Source organism: Equus przewalskii, chromosome 14, assembly GCF_037783145.1.
Source record: "Equus przewalskii isolate Varuska chromosome 14, EquPr2, whole genome shotgun sequence".
In the NCBI taxonomy this organism is placed as follows: domain Eukaryota; kingdom Metazoa; phylum Chordata; class Mammalia; order Perissodactyla; family Equidae; genus Equus; species Equus przewalskii.
The window spans coordinates 49,208,845-49,234,845 of NC_091844.1; the positions used below are offsets into that span (position 1 = coordinate 49,208,845).

Below are 26,001 nucleotides of genomic sequence, written 5' to 3' on the forward strand. Positions count from 1 at the left end.
CAGACTGGGTCCTCACCCTGGTTCTGCAGTCACCCAGCTGTGGGACAGTGACATATCACTTTTGTTGCAAAAACCTTAAATGAGGGATGTGGATTATGTGATCTGCAAGGTGTCTCCCAGCTCTGATACGCTTTGTTGGTAATAGGAAATTTCTAACGGCTTAAACTTCAACCCCACCCAGATAGTCCACTGCCATTTCAAACTGTCCTCTCTCCAAGCATGTATGATTCTCCCATCTTAAAACTGCCTCTGACTTCTAAACTACTCCATTTTTGTTGTCACTTGCCAGAGTCAAAAACTTGCAGTCATATTTGACTCCTCTTTTACTATCACTCAACTTACTACAAAGTCTGACTGCTTCTTTCTTTGAAATATCTTTCAGATGAATCGTTTTATGTGTGTGTTTTTTACAATTCTTCTCCCTAAAGCCCCCAGTACATAGTTGTATATTCTAGGTGTAGGTCCTTCTGGTTGTGCCATGTGGGACGCTGCCTCATCGTGGCCTGATGAGAGGTGCCATGTCCGCGCCCAGAATCTGAACTGGCGAAACCCGGGCTACCAAAGTGGAGAGGATGAGCCTAACCACTCGGCCACAGGGCCAGCCCCTTTATGTTCTTACATCTATAATTTTACCTCTGCCTTCTTCACCTCCTGGCTGTATTACTCTGGCAGTTGCCTGGCTGGTTTCAAGTCTTTAATGCTCTATTTGCTCAGCTCATCCCACATGCCACATCCAAACTAATCTTCCCATGCCAATGCCTTCATTTCACCCACAGCTCTAGAATCTACCCTGCTTACTCTCTATTACCTGCTTTTTCTCAGCACATATCTACTGTCCAGGTGGCTGTGTCTTCTCAGTGTATTTTTCTCTCGCTTGCCTTTGCACCTTCCCCATACCCCACCCTCACTAATGTAAGTTGTGTTTATTACATTACCGATGTTTTTTCTTTTTATTATTCTTAAAAATAGCTTTTGTTCTGATTATAACAGCTATCTATTAGTACAAGATTTGAAGACACATAAAGTATAAAATGTAAACAAGAAAATAAAGGTCAATCCTAGGCTAATGTTCAAAGATAACTATGATAGGCAAGATCTTTTTCTTTGTATGTTGGTATATGAGTATATATAATAACAGCAATAAAATAACCCTTATAATCATTCATTATGAACCAGAAATCATGCTTAGCAGTTTGCATGGATTATCTCACTTAATACAACTCTACAAAGTGGATACATTTATTATCCTTATTTCCAGATAAACTAAATACTGGGGTTAAGTGATGCCCAAATTTATACATTAAACCTTGATCTACTGTTTCTGGAGTCTGAGTATTTAACCACTATGCAATTCTGCCTACAAATTCTTATATAAGCTAAGCATATTTGTTTATCAAATTGTTCAATGCCTAACTTCATATTCCTAAACTGAGATACACAGTTACCGTTATGTTTCAGAGAAAGAAAAATATACCTTTCTCCTATGGAAACGAAAAAGGCTTGGTCATATGCTCAATCCATTTCTGTAATTCTATGGCTAAAAATGCGATCACAAACTTATGGGCTTCAAAAAGTGGACTGTTTTGCACTCATATTTAGAATCACTTTCCCAAACTGTGATCGACGTTTTGGGGGGATTTTTGCTGTAAATTTATACGTCAATTTTTTAGAAAAGAATTTGGCAACCTGAAGCAAACGACAAATCGTTATAAAATCAAGTCATGTGAAACCACGTACTATGTGAATTCTAAAGAGCTGAAGGATAGATCTGCTGTGATGAAACAGGAGTGAATAGTAAGTTATCATATGATGTTTCTATATACATCTTAATTAGTCATGCACTCCAGTAAGCCATAATAGCTGATAAAAAGAGAACTTTAATTTTAAATTTAGCATAACTCCTGCATAGAATAGTATCAGATATCAACTTTTTTTCAATGTATACGGTTTCCATAAGGTGTAGCTCTTTCAGAGGGGAGCCACATCATTTTGTTTACTATAGCTGCATGTATTAGTCAGGGTTACCCAGAGAAATTGAACAAATAGGATATGTGTGTGTGTGTATATATATATATATATATATATATATATATATATATGTTTAGAGAGAGAAAGAGATTTAGTTTAAGGAATTGGCTCACATGATTGTGGGGACTGGTGAGTCAGAATTCTGCAGGGCAGGCCAGGAAGCTGGAGACCCAGCGTGGTAAGAGTTGATATCGCAGGTCAAGTTCAAAGTGACTCTGGAGGCAGGATTCTCTCCTCCCTAAAGGACCTCAGTCTATTTTCTCTAAAGCCTTCAGCTGATCAGATGAGGCCTACCCACGTTATGGAGAGTATTCTGCTTCATTCAAAGTTTACCGAGGTAAATATTAATCACATCTAAAAAATACCTTCACAGCAACATCTAGACTAGTGTTTGACCAAAAACCAGGTACTGTGGGTATTGTGGTTTAACCAAGTTGATATATAAAATTAACCATCACATTAGATTATTGAAATTTATCAAATAAGTTTAAAAGATCTGTTTATTAATACACTTACCTGCAATAATTTATGACAAAAGGACAAGCATAAACAAATCAAGTTGTGTTTCGGCATACTGTGCACTGCTTCGAAATTTTCTAATTCAAACAGATAACCTGAAAATTTTTCATACCAAGCACAACCCTGAGGAGTCAAATAGGATTTGGGTCATCATAATGGCAAACAACCTTGCTATCCATGGAAGGGAGTTCCTAGATGAACCTGAGGAAAGCTAATGCTTTAATAATCTTAAATATAATTGAAAGTTGCTATTATTGTTTTTAGCAACGTCAGTTTTACTAACATAAGTTCGTGGCTATTCTCCAAGAGGAAATTTTTCTGCAAGTGGAAAATTCATGTTTATAGAGCAAACTTGCTATGCTAGCTCACTTGATTGATAAATGCCTTTTTCTTTTTTTTTAGGAAGAAGATTAGCCCTGAGCTAACTGCTGCCAATCCTCTTTTCGCTAAGAAAGACTGGCCCTGAGCTAACATCCATGCCCGTCTTCCTCTACTGTGTATGTGTGACGCCTACCATAGCATGGCTTACCAAGCAGTGACATGTCCCCATCCGGGATCCAAACTGGCAAATCCCAGGCCGCCAAAGCAGAACGTGCGCTCTTAAATGCTGCGCCACCAGGCCGGCTTGTAAATACCATTTGTTAATGACCTCCCAGCCTGTGTGCAGAGAAGAGAAGGAAATATAAAATCAAGACTCGTTTTTCATGACAAACTAGCGTGCGTGGGAGTCACTGAGGCACTCAGTACAAGTGCTGTGAGTAGACACGATCCCAGAGATTTTGGTATCGGTCTAGGGTGTAACCCGGGAATTTCCATTCTGAAAAGAGGTTTCAAGATGATATTGAAGCATGTAGTATTCAGATCACACTTTGAATAATACTGATACAGGTAAAGAGATTATGCCCCATTCCTAATTCAATCCTAAGATTTTTAAAAATATGCTTTTTTTTTTTTCTACCAGCTACGTCCAATTTTTCTAAAATAAATTGATATTATTTAGACAGAAGGACTGTGGTTGTTCCTTTACTTTATTGACATTTTCTAACAAAAGAAAATCACCCAAGACTGAAGCCATGGTCAATAAATTGTCCTTGTTACAGGACTCTACTTCACACTTGGACCTGTTGAAACTGTCTGAGCGTGACTCTGAGGCACACATTTTTGTTTTTAATATGGGCATTGCTAAAATCAGTGCATATCTTACCTTAGATGATGTTTTACCATTACTGTTGCCAAATGGCATTACCTGTCATGGTCTATGCATTTGTGAACTTACATGTAACTCTTCAAGTTGTCATTATTTCAATGGACTTTATTTCATTTTTGCTACTATCTACGTTGAGATTAGCTGCTTTTAAAATATCTTCCAAAATTTTTGTCATGTGATCTGGCATTGAAGCAAAATTTTACTATGTTCACAGAAATACACAAAGCACAACAATGTTGTATAAATTTAATATTAAGCAAAACAAATTCCTTGTCATTAGAGGAAGGACAACAATTTCACATTTTCTGGCAAAGCCACAATCAGGTGCTTTGTAGCAGTACTTTTCCAACTTTATCACGCATAAGAATCACCTGGGAACCTCATTAACATGCAGATTCTGACTCAGTAAATCTGGGTTGGGGCCTGAGATTACAAATTCTCGCAAGCTTCTGAATTTTGTCCATACTGCTAGTCCACAAACCACTGTTGAATGGTCAGGTTACTCAAAGAAGATAGATATAAGTACGTGAAGCTGTGTTACATTTTGTTAAGAGGCATGTAAAAGAATTATCTGTCACATATCACTCCATGTTTTGGTAACCCCTTAGCTGTTTATTGGACAAATGTGATAAATTTATGGTAAACACAACATACTTTTCTGTTCTAGATAAATATAAAAGTGATTCATATATTAAAAAGTCTCAAATATAATTTTCAAGTAAGCATAAAAATTCTGTTAAGAAATTGTTTAATTAGGAATAGATATGACCCAAAGAATTGGATCTCAAAGAGATATTTGTCCACTCTTGGTTATAGCAGCATTATTTATGGTAGCAAAAATGATGAAGCAACCCAAGTATCTACTGATGGATGAATAGATAGTAAAATGTGGTGTATACATACAATCGAATATTACTCAGCCTCCAAAAGGAAGGAAACCCTATCATAAGCTACAATGTAGATAAACCTTAGGACATCATGCTAAATGAAATAAGCCAGTCACAAAAAGACAAATATTGCATAATTCCACTTATGTGGGGTTTTAGAATCATCAAAATCATAGAAACAGAAAGTAGAATGGTGGTTGCCAGGGGCTGGGGGAAAGGGCGAGCAGGGGAGTTATTGTTCAATGGGTATAGAGTTTCAGTTTTACAGGAAGGAAAGATTCACAACAATGTGAATGTTCTTAACACTACTGAACTGTACACTTAAAAATAATTAAGGAGGTAGATTTTATGTTATGGGTATTTTACCCCAAAAACAAGTTGAAAAAAAAAAGTATTAGAGATTTAATTATCTGATTTCTCATTTATGAGACGGCCTATGCCTGACTGACTGATAAGTTTCTGGAATGTGCATCTCAGGGATGCTTGAGAAATGTGAGGTCCGGTTACCATTTCTTATCTAGATCGTGTTTCTCCCATATCCATATTGTAGCTGTTCTTAACCACTTTGCGGTCGGCTAAAATCCTGCCTAGAGTACCTATGATAGTCATTCTTTTAACTCTTGATATGACATATCTGTCAGCTATTTCATAGGGAAGTGGTCCTATCCTATGGGAACATGTAAGTTAGTTCAATTTAGCCCTTGGTCCTAAACAGTTTACCCAATTCCAGTTTGTGCCTCGTGTGTGTGTGTGTGTGTGTGTAATAAGATAGCTTTGCTGCTAAAGGATTTTATAAATATGAGTCCTACTGCTCTGAGATTCACTGTAAAGTCATATTGTAGGTGGAGAAAATATTACTTTCAGAGATAACTGCACAATTTCTCTTAGTGCTAAAATAGTCTTTCTTTAGAGACCTATCTTATTAGGTGTGTTAATTTGTGGAAACGCAGTTCTTTTTTTCAAGAATTGGAAAGCTTTCGCAGACCCTGTCCCTACAGCACCATGTCCCTTCCACCAAAAACACGGGAAACCATCTTAAATGCAGCAAAGCCAAGCTCAGGATACATAGCAGCTGCAACGGAGCAGCTCAATCATTGAGCACCACTTTACATCTCCGACAGCTTTGTGATTCAACCCATCCCTGCTTTGGTTTGCTTTCTGCTTCTTCCTTCTGCTCCTAACTCCCCACAACTGTTGTTTAAGGATCATGTGTATCTCTTTGCTCCTGAATCTCCTTGAAAAGAGATCTAATTGATGTTTGTTTCTATTTATCAAAGAGTGCCCCTGTTGAGCAAAACAGTCCCTTCACGTGACATCCTAGCATGCTGGCTAGGCTATAAATCCTGCTTGTAACCAGTCCCCCATTGCTAGTCCAACTAATTGTGGCAAGGGTGGTGGCATCACTTGGGTCAAAGCACAATAATCTATGCATGAGAAATGCACACAAAAGGGGCTATGGATGTGATAGGTCCTCTGAAGCTCCTCAGAGGGTCGTTGTAAGAGGCAGACATCTGTCCTGGTCTATTGAATATTTATTGCTGAGACCCAACGTGGCCTGGGTTAACTGAATTTTAAGTGGATTGCAGTGAGCTACCAACACTGGAGACTCTCACTCTTTGTAACCAATTCACTCAAAACATTTGTCCCTTAGGACTGTATTCAACTAAATTGACACAAAAAATTTTCCTTCTGCCTCAAAAGAGTTTGCATGAAAAGTGTCTCCATCCCTGCAAATGCGTTAAGATTCATTCTGTCAATAAGAATTTCCAAGGAATTCAAACTGGAATTCCATTCAATTATTCATAAATAATATGTTGGTGTTTGGTAGAATATTTGGGGTGATAAAGCACTGAGACAATCAAAACATCGTCAAGGAAATGATCAGAATTTCAGAGTTCGTGCTAACAGACTACACCACCAGAAAGTTTTAAATAGGCAAACAGCAAATAGTAAAATCCTTACGGCTCATGACTGAGCAAATACTTCCAGTAAACCAAAGTGTCAAATGTTGTTGACTTAAAATAGAGCAGGGACAATTTTGGCAGTCACTTGTAACAGTAAAGAGAGGGTGGGGAAAGAAGATAGGTAGGAAATTCTATTTAAAGAAATGCTCATGCCCTCTACCCAGGACAGGGAATTGTCTCCTAGAGCAGAATAAATGTAAAAGGCTGATGCCCGCACAGAGGTCTGGCAGGGCCAGCAGAGCCATTGTTACATCACTATCAGACCTCAGTCACTCAAAAAGAAAGTCCCTAGAGCAGGAGGGCAGGTCAAGATTGGTGTCACATCTGGGAGAATTCCTGCTCTTCAGTTCTGTAAGTTTACATTCACTGCAGGCAAAAAACCTACTTAATTGAAGGTACAAAGTCTCGAACAGAAAAGTCACTGTACAATAGCTAAAGAAAAGGCTTCAACTATGAGAACAATCAAAACTTTAGTGTACCTTCTCAATGCGTGTTCCTGAAACGAACATATATGTGGTCATATTTGAAGAGGAAGCCAGCTAAAAAGATGTACAATTTTCTTACATTCCCCACCTCCCCTCCCATGGATACAAAATCACCATTGTTTGCCTCTCACACCTACTCACTCCAAGTTATTTACACACCTGCCACCAGGCCTTGCTCTTGACAGAAGAAATAAACAGAATAAAAGTTTTAGGGAGACTGTGAATTTTATGATAACTTTTGAATTAGGTGGCAGACATCTTAAGATCCACGACAACTGGAAGCTAACAGGCTCATAGCAAATGATTTCAATAGCATTCTTTTTAAGGGTACTAAAAAGGCAATGTGGTAACCAGACATATACCCATAATATAATCAAATACACCATTGAACATATCATTCTCAGGTTAAAAGTGTGAACATTCAGAGTCACCTGAGAACTTCATTCCAACCCATATAATTATTCTAATGACCCCAGGGTTTGACCCAATACATGATTCATTTTTATACAAGTGAACAGTACAGATTTCCTTGTAGATGTAAAGAAACAGAAGGTTAGAAAATATAACTACAAGATTTCTCCTGGTATTTTACTTTTTTTTAAATTCCCACTTTGGAATGAGTGGGATAAATTTCTTTTCAATCTCCAAGTTGTTTATGGTTTTAATCTGGGGTGGCAGGCTGTTGTTTTAAGAACAGTAACCATTTAATTCAATCTGATTGTTTATATATAAATGTACTGCAAATTCAGATCTAATAGCTGGTTAGACTCTGTCAGCTCTATGTGAGAATATTCGCAATAATTCACCCCACTTCCACATTAGTCAACTAAAACATCTTCAGACCTGTCAGCATTATGTTCGGAATACTTAGGCAGCTCAATGACAAATATAGTCACATTATTGACCCCAAAATTGGCTGCACAGAATTTATTATTTAGAAAAAAGTGTCAAATAATCTAATTCTGGCTTTTCTAAAAGGGTGGGTATGGAAGACTGCTTAACAGCCTGACTTTCTGAAAGAATTCTTCCAAGTCCCTTGATGGGACATGTTATTATCAAGTAAGTCAGTGTAGATGAATAAGATGTACCCCAATATTGTAAATTGTATTTCATTCTTTTGCATTTTAGCATTTCTTAATTTATAGATTCAAGTCAACAGCCACTTTCACTACTATCTAAATATGTAAGGCATTTTCATGATGAAAGGGCAGGTGTTGTACTCAGTAATGGAGGAGTTGAGGAAGACTGGCCAACATTCAGAAGTTTCTGAAAGAAAAGCTTTCCTCCTTTTTTTAAAACATCATTTCAGTGAGATTGTCCTGCAGTGATCAAGACCTACGGGAAACGTGTGTGCACACACATACACACACACACACACAAACCAAGAAAAGTTTTCACCTAAGCTTGAGTCCTCTGTTTTTACTAAACAGCAAGATAGTATTTGATGTATTTAACCTTGCTTTTGACTTCATACCTTAGAAAAAAATGGTGGTGTCCAAATGATATCATTGGAAAGAATTGACTCCAAATATTTGCCCACTTCTGTTTAATGAAATATAAATATTTCATTGGACACAAGTTCAGTGAAATATTTATATGACTGAACCCAGTGCAGTCAGATAAATGAATCCAGTTAAGGGTAACTGAACCCAGTTAAGGCCTCTATATAAACTTTTCTCTTTCTAGAGAGAGAGAGAAAGAAAGCTCTATAAAAATATATAGATATAGTATATAGAGAGTTATATATTTCCAACACATGAAGGTTTTCCTATAAGATATCAAAATGCTGGGGCTGGCCTGGGGGTGTAGTAGTTAAGTTTGCATGCTCCACTTTGGCGGCCCAGGGTTTATGGGTTCAGATCCTGTCTGTGCACCTACACACCACTCATCAAGCCATGCTGTGGTAGCATCCCACATATAAAATAGTGGAAGATTGGCACAGATGTTAGCTCAGGGACAATCAGGGCCCATCTTTCTCACCAAAGAAAAAAAAGTTATCAAAATCTTTTTTCCAGGTAGAACCCTTCAGTATCCATTGATTTGATAAGGACTATAAAGGGTAAGAAAGCAAAAATGGAATAATTCTGAATTTAGGAGACTGGGAGGCTGGAAGCAAGGTTATCTTGTCTTCAAAGAACCAAGAAATTCACAACCATGAAAAAAACATAGTTGTCGGAGGAGGTCGTCAAGAGGTCGTGACCACCAGTTGACCCTCAAGTTGGACTCAGGTGATCAGAGCCTCTTCACCCGCTTCCCAGTCCTTAAAATGGAAGTTCCACCCATCCTTCCCTTAGCCAGAACGGCTTCAAGAATGTAGCCTTGAGAGAGTAATGTGTTGTTGAGAGCATCTGGACTGAATACATGACTGAACCCAGTCAAGGCCTCCATATAAACTGTTAAGACTCTGGGGGGTGAGTATGGAAAGCTACTTGTCTTGAGGCCACCCAAGACAAGCCTCCCGAGTAAGGTCCCTTGCTTATTAACACTGCCACCTACCAATCTGGAGTAATCTCCCTCTTTCTTTGATTTCTCCCTGCCCTCTATGTATGGGGCCAGTTTCCAAAACAACATTAGTGGATGCTGGTAATCAAATTGTCCAACTTAATTATAGTTATATACTAGGCAAATTTCTAAAATATCCTCTACAAGAACTACTGCATTAAAACTCAGTGCCTAGGCCCTGACAGGTGCATAAAAAAGCCTTTGTCCTTATTGACAGCTATTAAAAAAATAATAACGATTTCCATGAAAGAAAATGAGCTATCAGGCCAGGCCAAGTGATTGAAGTGTGGATTCTGTCACTTTGCACAAATATGGAAATGCTACTTAACTTTTCTGATCCCCACCTTTCTGTTTTGTAAAACAAGGTTAATAATAAATACCTTACCTCGTTGTTGTGAGGCACAAACAAGATGGCACATAGCTCAAAACATAGTGCCTAGCATCTTGCAAGTGTTCAATATTTTTTTTCTAACGGAAAGGAGTTGAATCGAATTGTGAAGAGTATGAGGATACAGATGTGGCTTTGGAAGGTCCTTCCAAGACGAAAATTTTCTTGTTTTAAAAAATAAGGTTATCTTCTCTCCTGCTATTTCTATTATTGTAGTTGAACAAGTAGATATGTTGTGGTCTCAAGAAAACCATAAATATAACCAAGAGTAACTCTATAGATCAATGGTTAATTCCTCACATTATAACTGGCTAACATCTTTTAAAGTCAGAAGGATACATTTTGAAGATGCCAAGCCAAGAAATTGAGGGAAGAAGCAGGAGAAAATGGGCACAAAAGACAACTTTGGCCCTTCAGTTGAGACTCACATAGCATATGACATGTTTATAGAAGTCCAACACTTATTACTCCAGACCTTTGAGCATATAGAATTAACGTCCTGTTTTTCTTAAACACAAGGTTATAGGTTTTGATTTTTACCTTGTCTAGAAAAACTAGTGATGACTGCTATACATTTTCTGTTGTTTCATAATATTTAATGTACTTAGATATAGATATGAATATGGATATAGACATAGACATAGATATATAATTTGACTTTCATTAGACCTCCTGAAGTAAGTATTGTTGCAAGTATTAGTATTATAGCATTATATATGTGAGAAAACTAAGACATTCATTGATTTATTCTGATTTATACTGAGTGTCTGATTGGTTCATATTTATCATTTAAATATCACAATTTCAGTTCATAACCCAAATACCCTTATAATTATTGACTCACTTAAAAAAAATGATTATTTTTTCTTTCTCCTGTTGCACAAGAGAGTAATATTCCGTATTATGAGACCATTAGTATCATTTAGAGAAAAATATATTAAAAATTAGATGCTCAGCATATACTAAATATGAATTTTCTCTTAGCAAGGCAGGACTAGTATAAGTATTCCCTTAACGCAGTATAAAATATTTTTCACATATACTCTCGGTTGTAATACTGCCATAGGGACAGTGAGTAAGGAAAACACACACCTATCTGTAAAGACACACACACACAAACAAGCACAGAAGAATGCTTTGTGAGTCCATGGAAGACAACCTCTGAGAAATTCCAGAAATACCTGTGGGTGTGCAGACTTTGAAGAGGGCTGTGGTTCTGCATTAAGAGGCTGGCACGAGAATGTAATGACAAAGGTTTGAATCCTAAGGAAATAAATGTGAATATGAAAATAAAAACCAAGTCGAAGCACAAAGGTGTTTATGATAGCATTATTTATAATTTTAAACCCCTTGAAAGCAACCCAAATGTCTAAAGATCGAGTAATAGTAACATAGGCTATGGAATATTACATAGCTATCCAAATGATGTTTATGAACAGTTTGTGATAACACAGAAACATAGTTTTGATTTAAAGTAAAATAAAACACAGGAAACAAAAGCAGAGATAGAAGATAACAGATATGTTTTTGAAAAAAGTCTGTACCTATCTGCAAAAAAATATTGTAGAGAAAAGAAGCAAAATGTTAGCATAAATTTGATGTGGGTGATGGAACAGAGTCATAATGTTTCTTCTTCCTTCATTCATGTATTTCTCAAATTTTTTATAATAGGAAAAATAGAATTTATTCTCTTTTAAGCTACCATTCTACTTTTTACATATAAAAAGTATGCATTTTATATCAACTAGGAAAACAGAAATACACTAGATATTTCAAAGGCAGGAATTTACATAGGGAATTGGGTACAGGTTTTGGGAATTGGAGGCTGGAATCGACTGCGTCTCCTGGGTGAAGTTCCATAGCTGAATTGATCCTGACAGGAACAGAAGTCAATAAAAAGCAAGTTTCTTCTCCCACCCACCTTGCCTGCTAATCCCTCCTTGTTGCCCCCTATTGGCAGAATTTAGGAAGCCACCGGCAACTGAGAAATGTAGTTGACGCAGTCCCAGCCAGAGCCTCATAAAGCAGAGTATAAAAGGGTGGATTTGGAACAAGAATACAATAGCTTAATAACAACCAGAGCTTATTCTAAGCAAATAATAAGAATAATGAGCAAAATGCATTGTTCAAGACTAAAAATCCTAGAGTAACTGTATTGAGACACAGAAACCTTTATTAACGACTTCTGTTAATTTGATTACCAAAGCCAAAACGCTTCTTAATGGGATGAATTGAGTACAAACAACTGATGTTAAACTTTTAACATGTATCATTTGTTTTTATTAAAGTGATTCAGCCATCACCATTCTACTCCAATAGATATTTTATTAAGGAAACTAATTTAAATGTACATGATAAATGAACTGTGTTGAAAATTCTATTTTTCTTCAATTCTAACCTCCTGATCTTAATTAACTTCTCTACGACTGTTTCCATAGAAACCAGCAATGCAATCAATAAGATACTAAGGTAGTAATGTACACACAGAAGCATTCTACAAGTACAGTAACAACATTTATTTTAAATCATGGGACAAATTAGTATTTGCAATTAGATTAGAGGTAATATACTTCAAAATTCAAAATGGAAAATGCAGTCTAATGGTACACAAAGATGATAAACTTCCCCTGAGCTCTTCTGTTTTCTCTATTCCAATGTAAAATAAGCATAATGCCCAGAAAATTGAAGATCATATTTTTGTGTGGCAATTCTTTTGGTTTCTCTGATTTTTTTTTATCATGCCATATCCTACCCCCTCACCCTACACATATTTTCGCACAAACAAATGGAAAACAAAACATATAGCAATGTAAAAGCCAAGCTTCTTTGCATGAAGGACCTGTCCCATTCTGGCTCCTTTTTTCACTGTAGATTCACAGGCTGGTGCCTATCACAAAATTATGCATTTGTGGCCCAGACCATGGCAAACTTCTCCTAGAGTTGCCCTTAACTGATTAAACAAACAACAGTTTGGTTTAACTCTACCAGTTAGAGCACAAATCAAATGCCGCGTACAATAGTTAATAGAATCATGACTGTGTTCCAGTTTGAGCAGCCTGGTAGCATTCCACTCCAGCCATTCTGGGCCTGGGTGCTCTGACATGAGTGTGCCTCCATCACACATGAGTGTGTCTGAGGTTTGTTGCTATTAGCTTATTACCAGTAATATTTGACAAAACAAACAAAAGCAAATAATATTTATAAATGTTTTACTTAAAAAAATAAGAGTAGAGTGGGTTCAAGTGTATTTCTATACATTTTAACTCTTTATACCTTGTATTTTGATGTGGTTTTATGAATGCAGAGGCATAGATTAAGAGTTTTTGGTTGAGAAATTTTGATTATGATAACTTTATTCTTCTAGTGCATTTTGGAGAGAAAAATTGTCGGAGCAAATATGATAATCCATGCTTACTTCTTCCCGCTCATCTTTCTTGTCTTGCTCCACTATGCCAAAAAAAGAGAAGCTTATACTTTAATTAGTCTTTACCAGTTCACCAATAAAATGCTAAAACACTTTGACATCAAATTTGTACCATTGGTTTCTCATTTTTCAAATGGGTGTAATGATATTTAATTGATTTACTGCACAGATGGTTATTTCAAGATATTTTCATATTGTGAATTTAGGTATATAAATAGATGGATAGATAATTATAAAATAAATAATTGTCAACCAATTGGGACTTCTGATATATTCTGCTGTATTTTAAGAATAGATTATGGTGTTTACGTTATTTTTTACAATATGACTTCTTTCCTGTCTCCAAATACTGGTCCAGTATGTTAAGGGAATTTAAGAGTTACACAGATCCAGCACATTATCTAAGTTAATATATTGTGTTGTTATTTTTTGTTCTTTTTGATAGTTATAGAGGACAACTATATGCTGTCATTTCAATATGCATACTAATGAACTTCAAAATATGCAGATTTCACAATTAATCAACCCCAGTTATCTTCAGTGCCATGCCATTTCTCTTTAGCTGTCTTAAGCTTACCACTCTGAACCTCTTCTTTATCAAAAACTGCATAATGAAGAATTTTAAGGTTGAAATTCCCTTCTCAGACTACAAATCTTTGTTGTACATTGCAACACTGCTCACCAGTTCTTTGTTTCCCTTCTCTGTAGGGGGTTAATTTAACCCTGTCCTGTTAAATTCAGGAGTGAACATGTGACAGGTATGAGCTGACGAAATCTAAGTGAAATGACGTATGCCACTTCTGGACAGAAGCTTTGAGAACAAGCAGGTATCTTGTAAGTTCACTTTTCTCTTTACTGCAATCAAAATTAGAGTTGCAGGTTGTGGTTCTTTTGTCAGCTTAGGTCCCAGAGTACCAACAGTGACAATGGGATGGGTCATCCGTCTAACACGTAATGAACATAAAGTGTGAACATGATATAAATCCTGTTGCTTTAAAATAAGTGGTGAGCAAACTAAGGCCCAATTTGCTTTTGTAAGTAAAGTTTTATTGGAACATAGCCATGCACATTTGTTTATGTGTTGACTAGGGTGCCATTCGTGCTACAATAGAAGAGTTGAGTAGTTGCAATAGACACTCTGGCCCATGAAGCCTAAAATATTTACCATCTGGTCCTTTACAGAAAAAGGTTCTGACCTTGCTTTAAGTCATTCAGATTCCAGAGATGTTTGTTGTTGCACCTTAACCGAGACCATCATTTCATCTGGTATACTCCTATCTTTGTATTTGGTCGTAGCATAGGTAATGGACATAAATCCCCATATTATTTGTTTTCAGGATTACATGATGGAGGAGATGACCTTGCAGTAGAGACTGACCTCGCTCTAGAGGAGCAGCCAAATGAACAAGGCACTGAGTCCACGGGGCAGAGGCAGCTCAGTCACAACTCGGATAAAATCAACACGAGTTTTGGTTAGACAGCCTGTCTTATTCACCTCAGGCTGCCATAACAAAATACCATAGACTGGGTGGCTAAAACCACAGACATTTATTTCTCACTGTTCTAGAGGCAGGAAATCCAAGATAGGGTGGCAGCATGGTTAAGTTCTGGTGGAAGCTCTCTTCCTGGCTTGCAGATGACTGGCTCTTCACTGTGTCCTCACAAGACTGAGAGAGAGAGAGAGAGAGGTGTCTAATGTCTTTCTCTTCTTATAAAGACACTAATCTAATCATAAAGGCCTTGCCATCATAACCTCTTCTAAACCTAATTACCTCCCAAAGGCCCTACCTCCCAATATTATTACATTGGGCTTTACGGCTTCAAAATATGAATTTTGGGGGGCCACAAACATTCAGTCCATAACACAGTCCAATGCTAGGCCATCCAGATGGTGGCCAAGATTAAAGAGACAGAATGATGGGTAGTTTACATGTGTGAGATCAATATAGGAGCCCTTTTCCAGGCCAATAACTGGGGCCAAGTTCTGGTCCTCAGGATGAAGACAGGCATATACAAGGCAAAATAGCAGGCTCCCACAATATGTGGGCAGCATTCTGAGCACGTTTCAGCATTTCAGAGGCAATCTGTTTGGAAAGAAGAGACAGGACCTAAAACAGATAACAAATTCTAAAGATTGAACAGATGGGTGTGGCAGTGGGAGATAAGTATTTGCAGACAAATGTGGAGAGAAAAAAAAGAAAAGGAATGGAAGGCAAACAGAGCACTACAGCTATTTCTATGGATATTGGCTCCTGATTGGCAAAGAGAAAAAACACAAGGGGCCCAAGCTGTCTCTAGTGGGTCTGAGTGGGCAATTTAATTCTCAGCCACTCTGGATGGGGAAGGAGAAGGGATACTGAGGCTGGTGGTCTGACTACTTTCATTCAGATTGGTGCATAAAAGTGGACGGGACTGAGAAGGGCAGAGCAACAGACTCAGCTATAATAATTTAGGGGAAAGTGAACTATCTTCCTAGGTCTTATACTCAACTGCATCTTTACTTTTATCATCGTCTTTAGTAATTTCATCTTTCCGTGTTCTCAAAGGCTGTCCATTCCCTTCCTGGTTTAGTTTATTCCTTAAGCTACCTAAATTCTATGGTGAGTCATTTTATGTACCATTTGTTAGGTCTGAGCTCAAACTCCATTTGGTTTTCTGCCGACAAATCCTTTTCCAACAATAAACTGGTTCAGATCCCTAAGTTCTCCTTTTCTGGTTTCTTAGCCTTGCTTGAGAAACTCACTAAACAGTGATGATCAGTTCCACTACAAATGTGTTCTCCCTAAACTTGGCAAGATCTAAAAAGCAACACAGCAATTCTTTTAGTCTTCTCTAATTGATTCCCAATTACAATTCCTGCATTATAATTCCAACAGCTGTTTCAAACTGTCTTCAAGTCCCAATTACAACCCATTCATTCATTCAATAAATAATATTTTTAGCATTTACTATATGCCAGGCTCTCTGCTAGCTGTTAGGGAAACAGCAGTGGATGAGGCAGGCATGTCCCCTGGCTTCAGGGAGTTAGTAATGAGACAGACAAAAAGCCAAGCAACTAAGACATGCTGTGATTAGGGCAATAAGAGAGAGAGTACAGGCTTGTAGCAGACATTTATCACAATTCGTCCCATCTCATAAGTTTTGCTTTCTCAAGTTAAAAGTTAGAAAAGTGCTTTCCTTGCCTTCCAGTAGTCCAGAGTTTGTGCCTATGACCAGGATCCACCAATCAGATGTACCAACATATCAGTTGGGAAGAGACTGATAGGAAGAAAAAGCTGAATGAATTTAATCTGGCAAGGCTGGGAGAGAGGTGACCAGAATTCAATTACTTGTCACAGAAGACTGCATGGCGGCAGCTCTTGGTGTCCAGGGCTGATGGTGTTTGCTGTGACCAGCAGTAACAGGGATAAAGTCTCTTCAGGAGAAATTCAGGCATTTCTTTTCCTGTTGGCATAGCATCCAAGCCTGATTCTCAAGCCTTCTGCTCTGATATATTGTCTGCTAATTAATAATCTTTAATAAAATCCTCTTCTGCTTAAACCATCTAACGTGTTATTTTGCTTTGCAGCTAAGAACTCCAGCAGATATAAGACTGTTTGGAAATATATAGGAGTGACACATAACTTGGATGAGAGTGGGCTGTGCAATATTGCCTGGAGAAATCAACATTCACGCTGAGACCCAAAGGATACACAAGATTGATTCAAATGAAGCAAGGTGGAAACAAGTTTCCAGGAAGAGGATATAGTTGAGAAGTGAGGGAACATAGCTTACTGATAGAATTCAGTATGAACAAGGAATACAATGAGAGTTATGACATAGGGCATGGAGGCGGTGATGAAAATGAAGCTACAGAAGGAAGCAAGGACCGGATTAGTCTGCCAGAGAAGCTAAGTAAGGAGTTTGAATTGTGCTCTAAGAGCAATGAGGAACCTATGAAATACTTCAGGTGGCAAAAATAATTAGATACATACTTTAGGAAGATCACTTTGTCTTCAGTAGGGAAATCATGTTGGAGTGGGACAAGAACTGAGACAGAGAGATTGCAGTGATTTGAGTCAGAATTGCTGGTGGCCTGAGCAGGATGAGAGAAGGAGGAAAAGGAAGAAATAGACTTATTTGAGAAGGTGCTTTGCAACTTAATTTATAGTGATAACTAAGGTCATCTAAAGTGGGCTTTCTTACCTTTCCTCCTTTCCACTTCAAGATTTGTTAATTTGTTTTCAAATATTTATTGTTTTTGTTTCATTTTGGTTTGTTTTTAATGCGCTAAAGACTATTCCAGGTGTCAAGAGAATAATCAGCGAATGAGTAAATGAGGCATCTGTTCTTATGGAGAATAGAGGAAGTAAAGGATAATCAAAGAAATACTGAGAAAGATGATTTCAGTGAGTAGTCTGTGTTCTTATGGAGAATAGAGGAAGTAAAGGATAATCAAAGAAATACTGAGAAAGATGATTTCAGTGAGTAGTCTGTATCCTATTAATCAAAACAGGGAGATGTGCTTAAAAAGTGACCTGAGTAGAGGCTCCATCACATGGAAAGGTCAGAGAAAGCCTCTTTAAGAACGTCACATTTGAGCTGAGATCTGAGAAAGTTCTGGCAATGAGCTTTCCAGGTAGGGGGAAAAATGCAAGTGGGAGAATAAACTTGTATGTTTAAAGAACTGGAAGAAACTTGGCGCGGCTGGAGCAGGGGGAGAGTGGAGTAGAGAAGAAAGACAGTGGATGGAGAGACAAACACAGGACAATTTGTGGGAGGTCTTGAGAGGCCGTTAAGGAGTTTGGATTTTATTCTAAGTACAATATTGCTGTATTTTCATCCTTCCTCTCCTTAGTTTCTGCTTCAGAGCAAAAAACCTATTACCCAAACTCTACCAGAATTTTTTACAAATCATCGTATCATACCTCCAGGCTTTCCCTACTAAATGCCAAACATATTCAAGTCATCTATTCAGTGAATATTTACTGAAAGTCTACCTACTGTGTGTTAGACACTGTGTGCTCTTATTACACAAAAGCCATTCTTGCCTCTTACTAGGCAAGTCCCTTGATGTAAAATGCCATCTCATACCTTCTTTTCCTTTCCATACTACAGGTTCTAATAATCTTCACTAATCACCTTCCAACTACTCAATCCTGTGGTCTTTGCACCATTACGTCACCCTTTTGCACAACCTCCTCCATGAAAGTTTAATCAGTTAAAACCTGCTCCCCAAATCCCAGGGCCTCTCCTTTGTCTCATCCCACTGAGTCTTCTGCATCATTCACCTCTTAGATTATCTTGTGCTAAAATTCTGCTCTCTTAGCTTCTAAGTCTGTGAATACTCTCCATTTGTCTCCTCTCTGACTTTATGTTATCAGTCTCATTTGCTGCCTTCTTTTCTACATTATGCCCCAGAAATGTCCACATTTTAGAATTTTCTGTCCTTGAGATGTTTCTCTTATTAGTTCTGTACATTTTTTTTCTTGAAAATCTCAATCTGCTACATAGTCTTGGGCCACCACTGCAGAAAAGGATTCACTGTCTATTTTCTTTGGAATATCCCATCAGATTACTGAATTCAATCTTTTAAGTAAAACATATCTTTCTTACCCCAAAACCCTGTAATCCTCCTTTTTTTCCTGATCTCATTTTATTCTTACTGCAACTCCTTTTCTGTTTTTTTGTGAATACTTCAAAAAAATTTTTTATTGCGTTCATAATAGTTTACATCATTGTGAAATTTCACTTGTACATTATTTCTTGTCTGTCACACACAAGTGCTCCCCTTCACCCCCTGTGCCGACTTCCCACCCCCCTTTCCCTGGTGCAACTCCCTTTTTTCGAACTTCACTGTCCCTTGTTTAAACTACTGCCATTGTTCTCTATCTCATCTCCCTCTTCTCCAGTTTTTTTCTGAATTCTGTTGGCAAATTAAATTTTCTAAAAGACGGATGCTATTCAGTCATTTCTCCTGCTAAATACACAATGTCCTAATGTGGTATGTAAAGTTCTCCATGATTTCATTACACCTTACTGTTCTAATTTTATCTCTACTGCTGTTCTTTAGAATTCCTCTGCTTCCATCAATCTCAGTTTCTCATTATTCTTAAAGGAAACTTATACTTTCCTAGCTCCAGTACTGTCCAATACTGAAATACCTTTTCTTATTTTCCTCTCTTATTTTTTTCTATTGAAAATCTTTCCAATTTTTCAAGGCCTGCTTCAAATATCTCTGACCTTTTGAAAACGGAAAACTACTCTAAAAAACAGATAATACCCCATTCCTCTACAACCAAAATGAGGAACTCAATCACCTGACAAATACTTTTGAGTTTCAGCTATTGCCAGACACTATTCAAGGTGCTGGAGATGACTAAGCTCTAAGTCACCTTAGATGACTAAGGCAAAGTTCCTGCTCTCAGGATACACTTAGGGGTGTGTGGAGGGGGGAGATAGACAATAAATTAATACTCAAAGGGATATAGAATGTAATAACAGTGTAAGTGCTAGAGAGAAAAGTAAAGCAGAGTAAATGTATAGAAAGTGACAGAAGCTGCCTTTTTAGATAAAGAGGTCCAGAAAAATTTCCCTGAGGAATTGATATTTGAGAGGGGAGAGTTGAGTAAAGTGAATGAGCAAGCCATTTGTGATGGTTAATTTTATATGACAACTTGATTGGGCTCAGGGATGCCCAGATAGCCGATAAAACATTATTTCTAGATATGTCCATGAGGATGTCTCCAGAAGAGAACAACATTTGAATCAGCAGACCTCGTAAAGAAGATCACCCTCACCAATGTGGATGGGCATCATCCAATCCTTTGAAGCCCTGAATAGAACAAAAAGGTGGAGAAGGGCAAATTCACTCTCTTTGCTTGAGCTGAGGCATTCATCTTCTGGATCGAGTTATCTGGAGAAGGAATCTTCCATGGAGAGAGTACAAGAACTGCAAATGCTGAGTATGCATGGTGGACAGGAGGTAAAGCATGGAGACAAGCGAGGCTTGAGTGCAGTGAGCAAGGGAGAGATAACACAGGAGAGGCAGCAAGCAGCCAAGCCACTGAGGACCTTGTAGGCCATAGTAAGGAAGTGTGCTAGAGGCCATTGGGAGGTTTTGAGCAGAATGACATGATCTAACTTAGATTCTAAAGGGGTCCTTCTGGCTGCTGTGTATGCTAGATTGTGGGAGCACGAGAGTGGAAACAGTAAGACAAAGTAAGAGGTTATTATAGCATTCCAGGCAAGAGATAATGGGGGACTAACCAGCATGGTGGAATCAATGTCCTCCTTTACACAAAGCACCTATTATAATACTTAAAACACTCAACATTGCATTTTGAGTATTTGTCTGCAAAGATGTCACCCCATCCTTTGTAGGCACTATGCTTGTCTACTTTTGTATTTTCTAGAGTGCCTAGCCCTGGAATTTACCCAGAGATGGATAGGGTGAGCTGCATTTATCATCCTCTCTCTGTATATTATCCTCTTAGAGACCTTTATTTGGAGTCTACTCAGTTTTTTTTCTTTTATAGGATACATAACACTAGTTCCTTCAGACTTTTCCCCTGGGTCTTACCTTTCTATCTTTTAGCTATCTTTATGTCCCTTCTCTGAAATGTAGTATAGTTGGCTTCCTTTTAAATTATTAAGTAAAAATCTCCAGTAATGATGTAAATAGTCTTAGATACACCCATATGAAATCCTTGTATAAACAAATTCTCTGGGTTTTCTTATTGTTTTGGGGAGGATTTTCCTGAAATGAATATTCTACTAAATATTAAATTCATAGACTCTAGGAGTTGAAGGCAAATGGTTTAAAACTCCAATGTTAAAGAATTATCTAATGAAAAGAAGTGCTTAAAATCTAATGTAGACAAGTTTCTTTTCAAAATATAGAGGAGATGAGGAGATCTCTTTTTTCTGGTGTTGTGGGTTTAGAAGTAAAGAGAAGCAGCCTTGAGATTAGTGGGCCATGAAAACCCTAACTTCACACCAACTTGCTTTCTTTATTTCTCTATTTACCCAGCAAAAAATACACTAGAGTTAAGAATAAGCTTAAAAAATTCATCTTGAGGAAATCTAAGGCAGTATGGTTATGCATCATTTACCTTCTTCTCTACTTGAGACCCACCTTAGAAGTTTCTGGACCAGATGAGAGGGCTTTTGAGGATGTAGCAAATCTAGCCAAGGTAAGAAATGCAAGAACCTCTGACAGGGAGCCAATGTTGCACCTGATAGCACATTATAAGCTGTGGGTCAGCTGAGATAATTCATAATAATTTCTCTAAGTTTCAGGTTCGTTTTTTTTAGAGAGGAGGAGACAATAATATACCTATAATATAGGATTGTGGGGAGGAATAAAAGAGAAAGATACAAAGTGCTTAGAGGAATATCTGGAAAATACAGGGTGCAACAAATATTAACCCTTGCCTGTGAACAGTTTTTAGTTTTTATTTTATAGGACTCATACTGCTTACAACATTGTGTAAATTTCAGGTGTACACCACTATATTCGGTTTCTGGATAGACTGCATCATGTTCACCACCAACAGTCCAGTTTTTCTCACTGTACTTAAGTTCTGCACAGGTTTTCTTAGCTGTCATGCTGATTATTCTTCATTACCCAGCTTAGACCCATTCTTAGCCGAGAAAGCTGACCCCAGAGACAGCATCATCTGGACTCCTTTGAGAACTGGCTTTCCAATGAGTTCAGCCAGTGGGAGATGCCAGCAGGAGCCGGGCACACAGGAGAATAGAGGAGGCAGGGTATTCCTCTCCTTTCCTGCTTTAATACGGAGCTTCTGGCAGTGACTGGGTCCCTCTTTATTTACTACTTTGCTCATAGTCCTTCCTCCATGTCTTTAGCTCTTACTGAGCTCTTACTATTTTCTCCCTATGTTGCCAATGACTGGGTCATGTAACACTCCTGGTTGGTCCCCTGAACCTGTCGACAGCTCTGAAAGTAGTCTCTTTGATAAGCTCTATTCCCTTGAACTATCAGAGTGAAATTTTGTTTCCTGCTGTGGACCTGGACACTTTTCAAATCCTTCCTTTCAGCAAAAGCTGATTCCCTTAAATCTAGGAAATATCTGAGACTCATGGGGCAGAATTTACATTAATTCAGCAACAGGGAAGTTAACACACATTTCCTGCACTCAATGAGTCCGCCATCTACTGAGGGTAGGAGTGCTGGGGGAGGGCAAAGGAAATATTTACAAAGGTAAATATTTAAGCTCCAAGAGCATAAGAATGTCTAAAAATTTAGGTATAAATACAGAAAATTGCAGGAAAATAAAGTCAAGAATAAACAATCTCATAAAGAGACTCTAGTGATTTTAAGGATGAATAGATATCCATTAGATGGGGATGGTGAGATATATTTTTCCAGGCCACGAAAACAAACAGCTTGTACAAAGACTTAGAGTTATAAAATTGTCTGGAACATTTTAAGAATGTTTTGGAATAATGAATTATTTTGGAATAATCAGGGTTTGGAATAATTAAGATATAGGCAGAAAGCATGAGGGTGGGGCATGGTGATGGTAAGGATTATCGAAGCAGCAGCAGATGAGGATGGAGAGGCAGTCAGAGACTAGATCAGAGAGGTTTTATAAGATGATCTAGGAAGTTTGGACTTTATCCTAACAGGTATATTTCAAGCCACTGACTCCTTTTAATCAATTGAGTTATTCAATCCAATTTATAGTACTAGAAAAAGAACAGAGGAAGGGATATGGATGATGGAGAAAACAAGATGGGAGGTTGGAAAAAAGGAACAAGGGAGACTTGTGATAGTCCAAAAAGGAGAGAATGACACTTAGAGAGCACAATGATGATGGGGAGATAAAGGAATGGAGACTTATTCTAGAAAATTTTATAAATAGTATGGATAAGATTTAGTGACAATCATGTGTCAGAGTAGACAAAGACACCTAGGGTGGCACTGAATTTCTGACTTGTGGTGCACTTTGGCACCATTGACTATTTTCTTAGGTGGTGAGGAGAGCTAGTATAGTCCATTTGAGTGTGCTGAGATGGAAGATTTGTGGCAGAGACAGATCCAGGTTTTTCGGGAACTGAAGACAATAACATTTGGAAACCTCTTTAAGTAAAAGAATGCAAAAGGTAAATGCTTATTCTACTAATGTGTTACCATCAGTCTTTGGAAAAGTAGCTGTACTACATGTGATGAGAAAATGAAAGTATAGCAGATGTGGTAGTTGAGGGTAAGGTTTGCATGAATAGATCTAAATATACCCAAATTGAGGTATATTCTAAAAAATTAAACAAAGAAATGCCATGGGATCTTCAAAATGTCAATATCATGAAATAAAAAGAAAGACTCAGAAACTGTTCCAGATTCAGGAAAGTAAACAGAGATGACATTGAAGGAAAAACATAATCCTGGATTTTCTTTTAGCATAAAGGATATTGTGATGTACAAAAGAGAATGGGAATGGTCTTTATATTAAGACGATAAACAGTGATGTTTGTAGGATTAAAAGAACACCACGTCTGAAATTTACCTTCAAATGTTTCAAGAGAGAGGGATGGAGAGAGAGAGAGAAAAGGATTAAGCAAATGCAATAAACTGTTAACATTTGGATATTCTGGGTGAAGGATACATGAGAACTCACTGTAGTATTTTTGCAAATTTTCTGTAAGTCTAGGATATTCTAAAATAAAAATGTTATTTTTAAAGAGTAAGATTTTAGAGGCAGACATCTTGATTTGAATCCTAGTTCTGCCACTTGGTAGCTTTATGCTTTGGTGCAAATTGTTTAACTTCTGTCTATCTTATTTGCTTTAGCTATAAATTAGAGATACTAGTATCTATTTCACAGGTTATTATGAGAATTAACTAAAATGAAAAGATGTAATATTTGCAAATTTATTAGCAAGGTTCCTAGACAAAGTTTTCAATAAATGACCACTATTAATAGTGATTTCCATTCCAGAAAGTTGCAAGGCAAGCATGTCTTCAGCGTATAAGCAAATTTCAGGATATCGGTTAGAACAAGGAGATGAAGTGTTTGAGGTTATGGAAGATGAAACGGGTGGTGTGGGTGCAGTAGAGGCATTGAAAAGGGGCATTCAGCCAATCAAAGTTTAGTTTTGGGAGGGGGGTGACAGAAGTTTTAAAGGGAGAGAAACAATAGGTGATGGGTAGAAAGCTGAGTACAGCCAGATAATTCTAGGCATGGGAGGCATGGATGGAATTATCTTGTCTTCAGATGTCCAGGATTGTTATAAAGTTGTGTGGGGCCAAAATTGGCAGAAGGTCCCAGATGTTTTTCTGGGGTTTGGGAAGACCTAGTTTGTAAGATTAGGGTAATAAATACCCTCTCAAAAGAATCTCTATAAATTCTTCCCCACGTGTCCTACAGGTGTGTCTGTATTGAATCTCTGTCGCTCTGTTTCAGGAAGCCAGAGTGTCAGTGTGTTGAGCAAACTCTATATGGAGGGACAGAACATAGACAGAAGCATTGCTGTATTGTTTGTCCAAGAAGGCCAGTTTGATGGATGAAATTTGCCTTGCTGTATTGTTATTAATTTTTAATGTCTATATTCTCTTTCTTTAAAAATCACCTATTAAATATTTTCTGCCTGTTCAGTCTGCTATAACAGAATGCTATAAACTAGGTAGCTTATAAACATCAGCAATGTATTTCTCACAATTCTGGAGGCTGGAAAATCCAAGATCATGGAACGGGCAGATTCAGTGTCTGTGGAGAGCCAGCTTCTTAGACGGCCATCTTTTCACTGTATCTTCACTTGGTGGAAGGGACAAGGGAGCTTTCTTGGGTCTCTTTTATAAGGGCACTAAGCCTATTCGTAAGGTCTCTACCCTCATGATCTAATCACCTCCAAGGGCCTCATCTCTTAAGACCTTCACCTTGGGCGTTGTTTCAACATATGAATTTTGGAGGGACACAGACATTTAGAACATAGCAAATATTAAGATCATATTCTATTCTCTTTTATATTTCTAGAATCTTTCATAATCCCTTCTAGGCATTCAGTAAAGTTATGATGTTGATTATCAAGAAAAATTTGTTGAGTGAATAATTCAACAAGCAAGTGAGTGAATGAAGACATAGGAGTAGTTTTATTATAAAGAGATATTATTTTTAGTGTTGTCTGTTATTGCATTTTACCTGTAAGTCTTTATATTTATGAACTTAATTGTTTCAAGATTTGGCTTGCAATCCTTAAATGGAGAGCAGAAGTAACATGTTCATCTTGATTTTATAAGCATGCAGTGTGGAGTAAGTCTTCAGAAAGCTGTGACCGTTTTCCTTTTTTTCATAAGAGCATGTATTCTATGTTAAGAACAAGGTAATAGCATTATTATTAGGTGTAGGACATAGAGAAAGATATTAATATCCATCTTCATAATCCTTATTCTTTTCCCTCCTCTGACTGACTTTAAAAATTAATTTGATTACAGAACTGCCCTATAGAGTTAATCAAGAATGATTCTATCTATTAAAATAGCAAAAGTATAAATAAATGGAATTAAAATGGCTCCTACCCAGAAATTGTGCTTACAGATCTGCAGGATATAGACTCAGTTGTATTACACTACCTCGCTCTGTGAGGGCAGTTTCT

At 37.6% G+C, this 26,001-nt stretch overlaps 1 long non-coding RNA gene across 1 annotated transcript in view; it reads left to right on the forward strand.

Annotated features, from left to right (window-relative positions):
* Positions 1 to 6,872: 6,872 nt before the first annotated feature.
* The window catches only part of LOC139075631 (uncharacterized), a 43,433-nt gene continuing 24,304 nt past the window's right edge, over positions 6,873 to 26,001 (forward strand). The window contains exons 1-7 of the long non-coding RNA XR_011526238.1: positions 6,873 to 6,956; positions 14,113 to 14,238; positions 14,742 to 14,876; positions 16,973 to 17,298; positions 20,110 to 20,368; positions 21,416 to 21,578; positions 23,383 to 23,514. This is a non-coding gene — a long non-coding RNA (uncharacterized lncRNA). The remainder of the gene's footprint in view (positions 6,957 to 14,112; positions 14,239 to 14,741; positions 14,877 to 16,972; positions 17,299 to 20,109; positions 20,369 to 21,415; positions 21,579 to 23,382; positions 23,515 to 26,001) is intronic.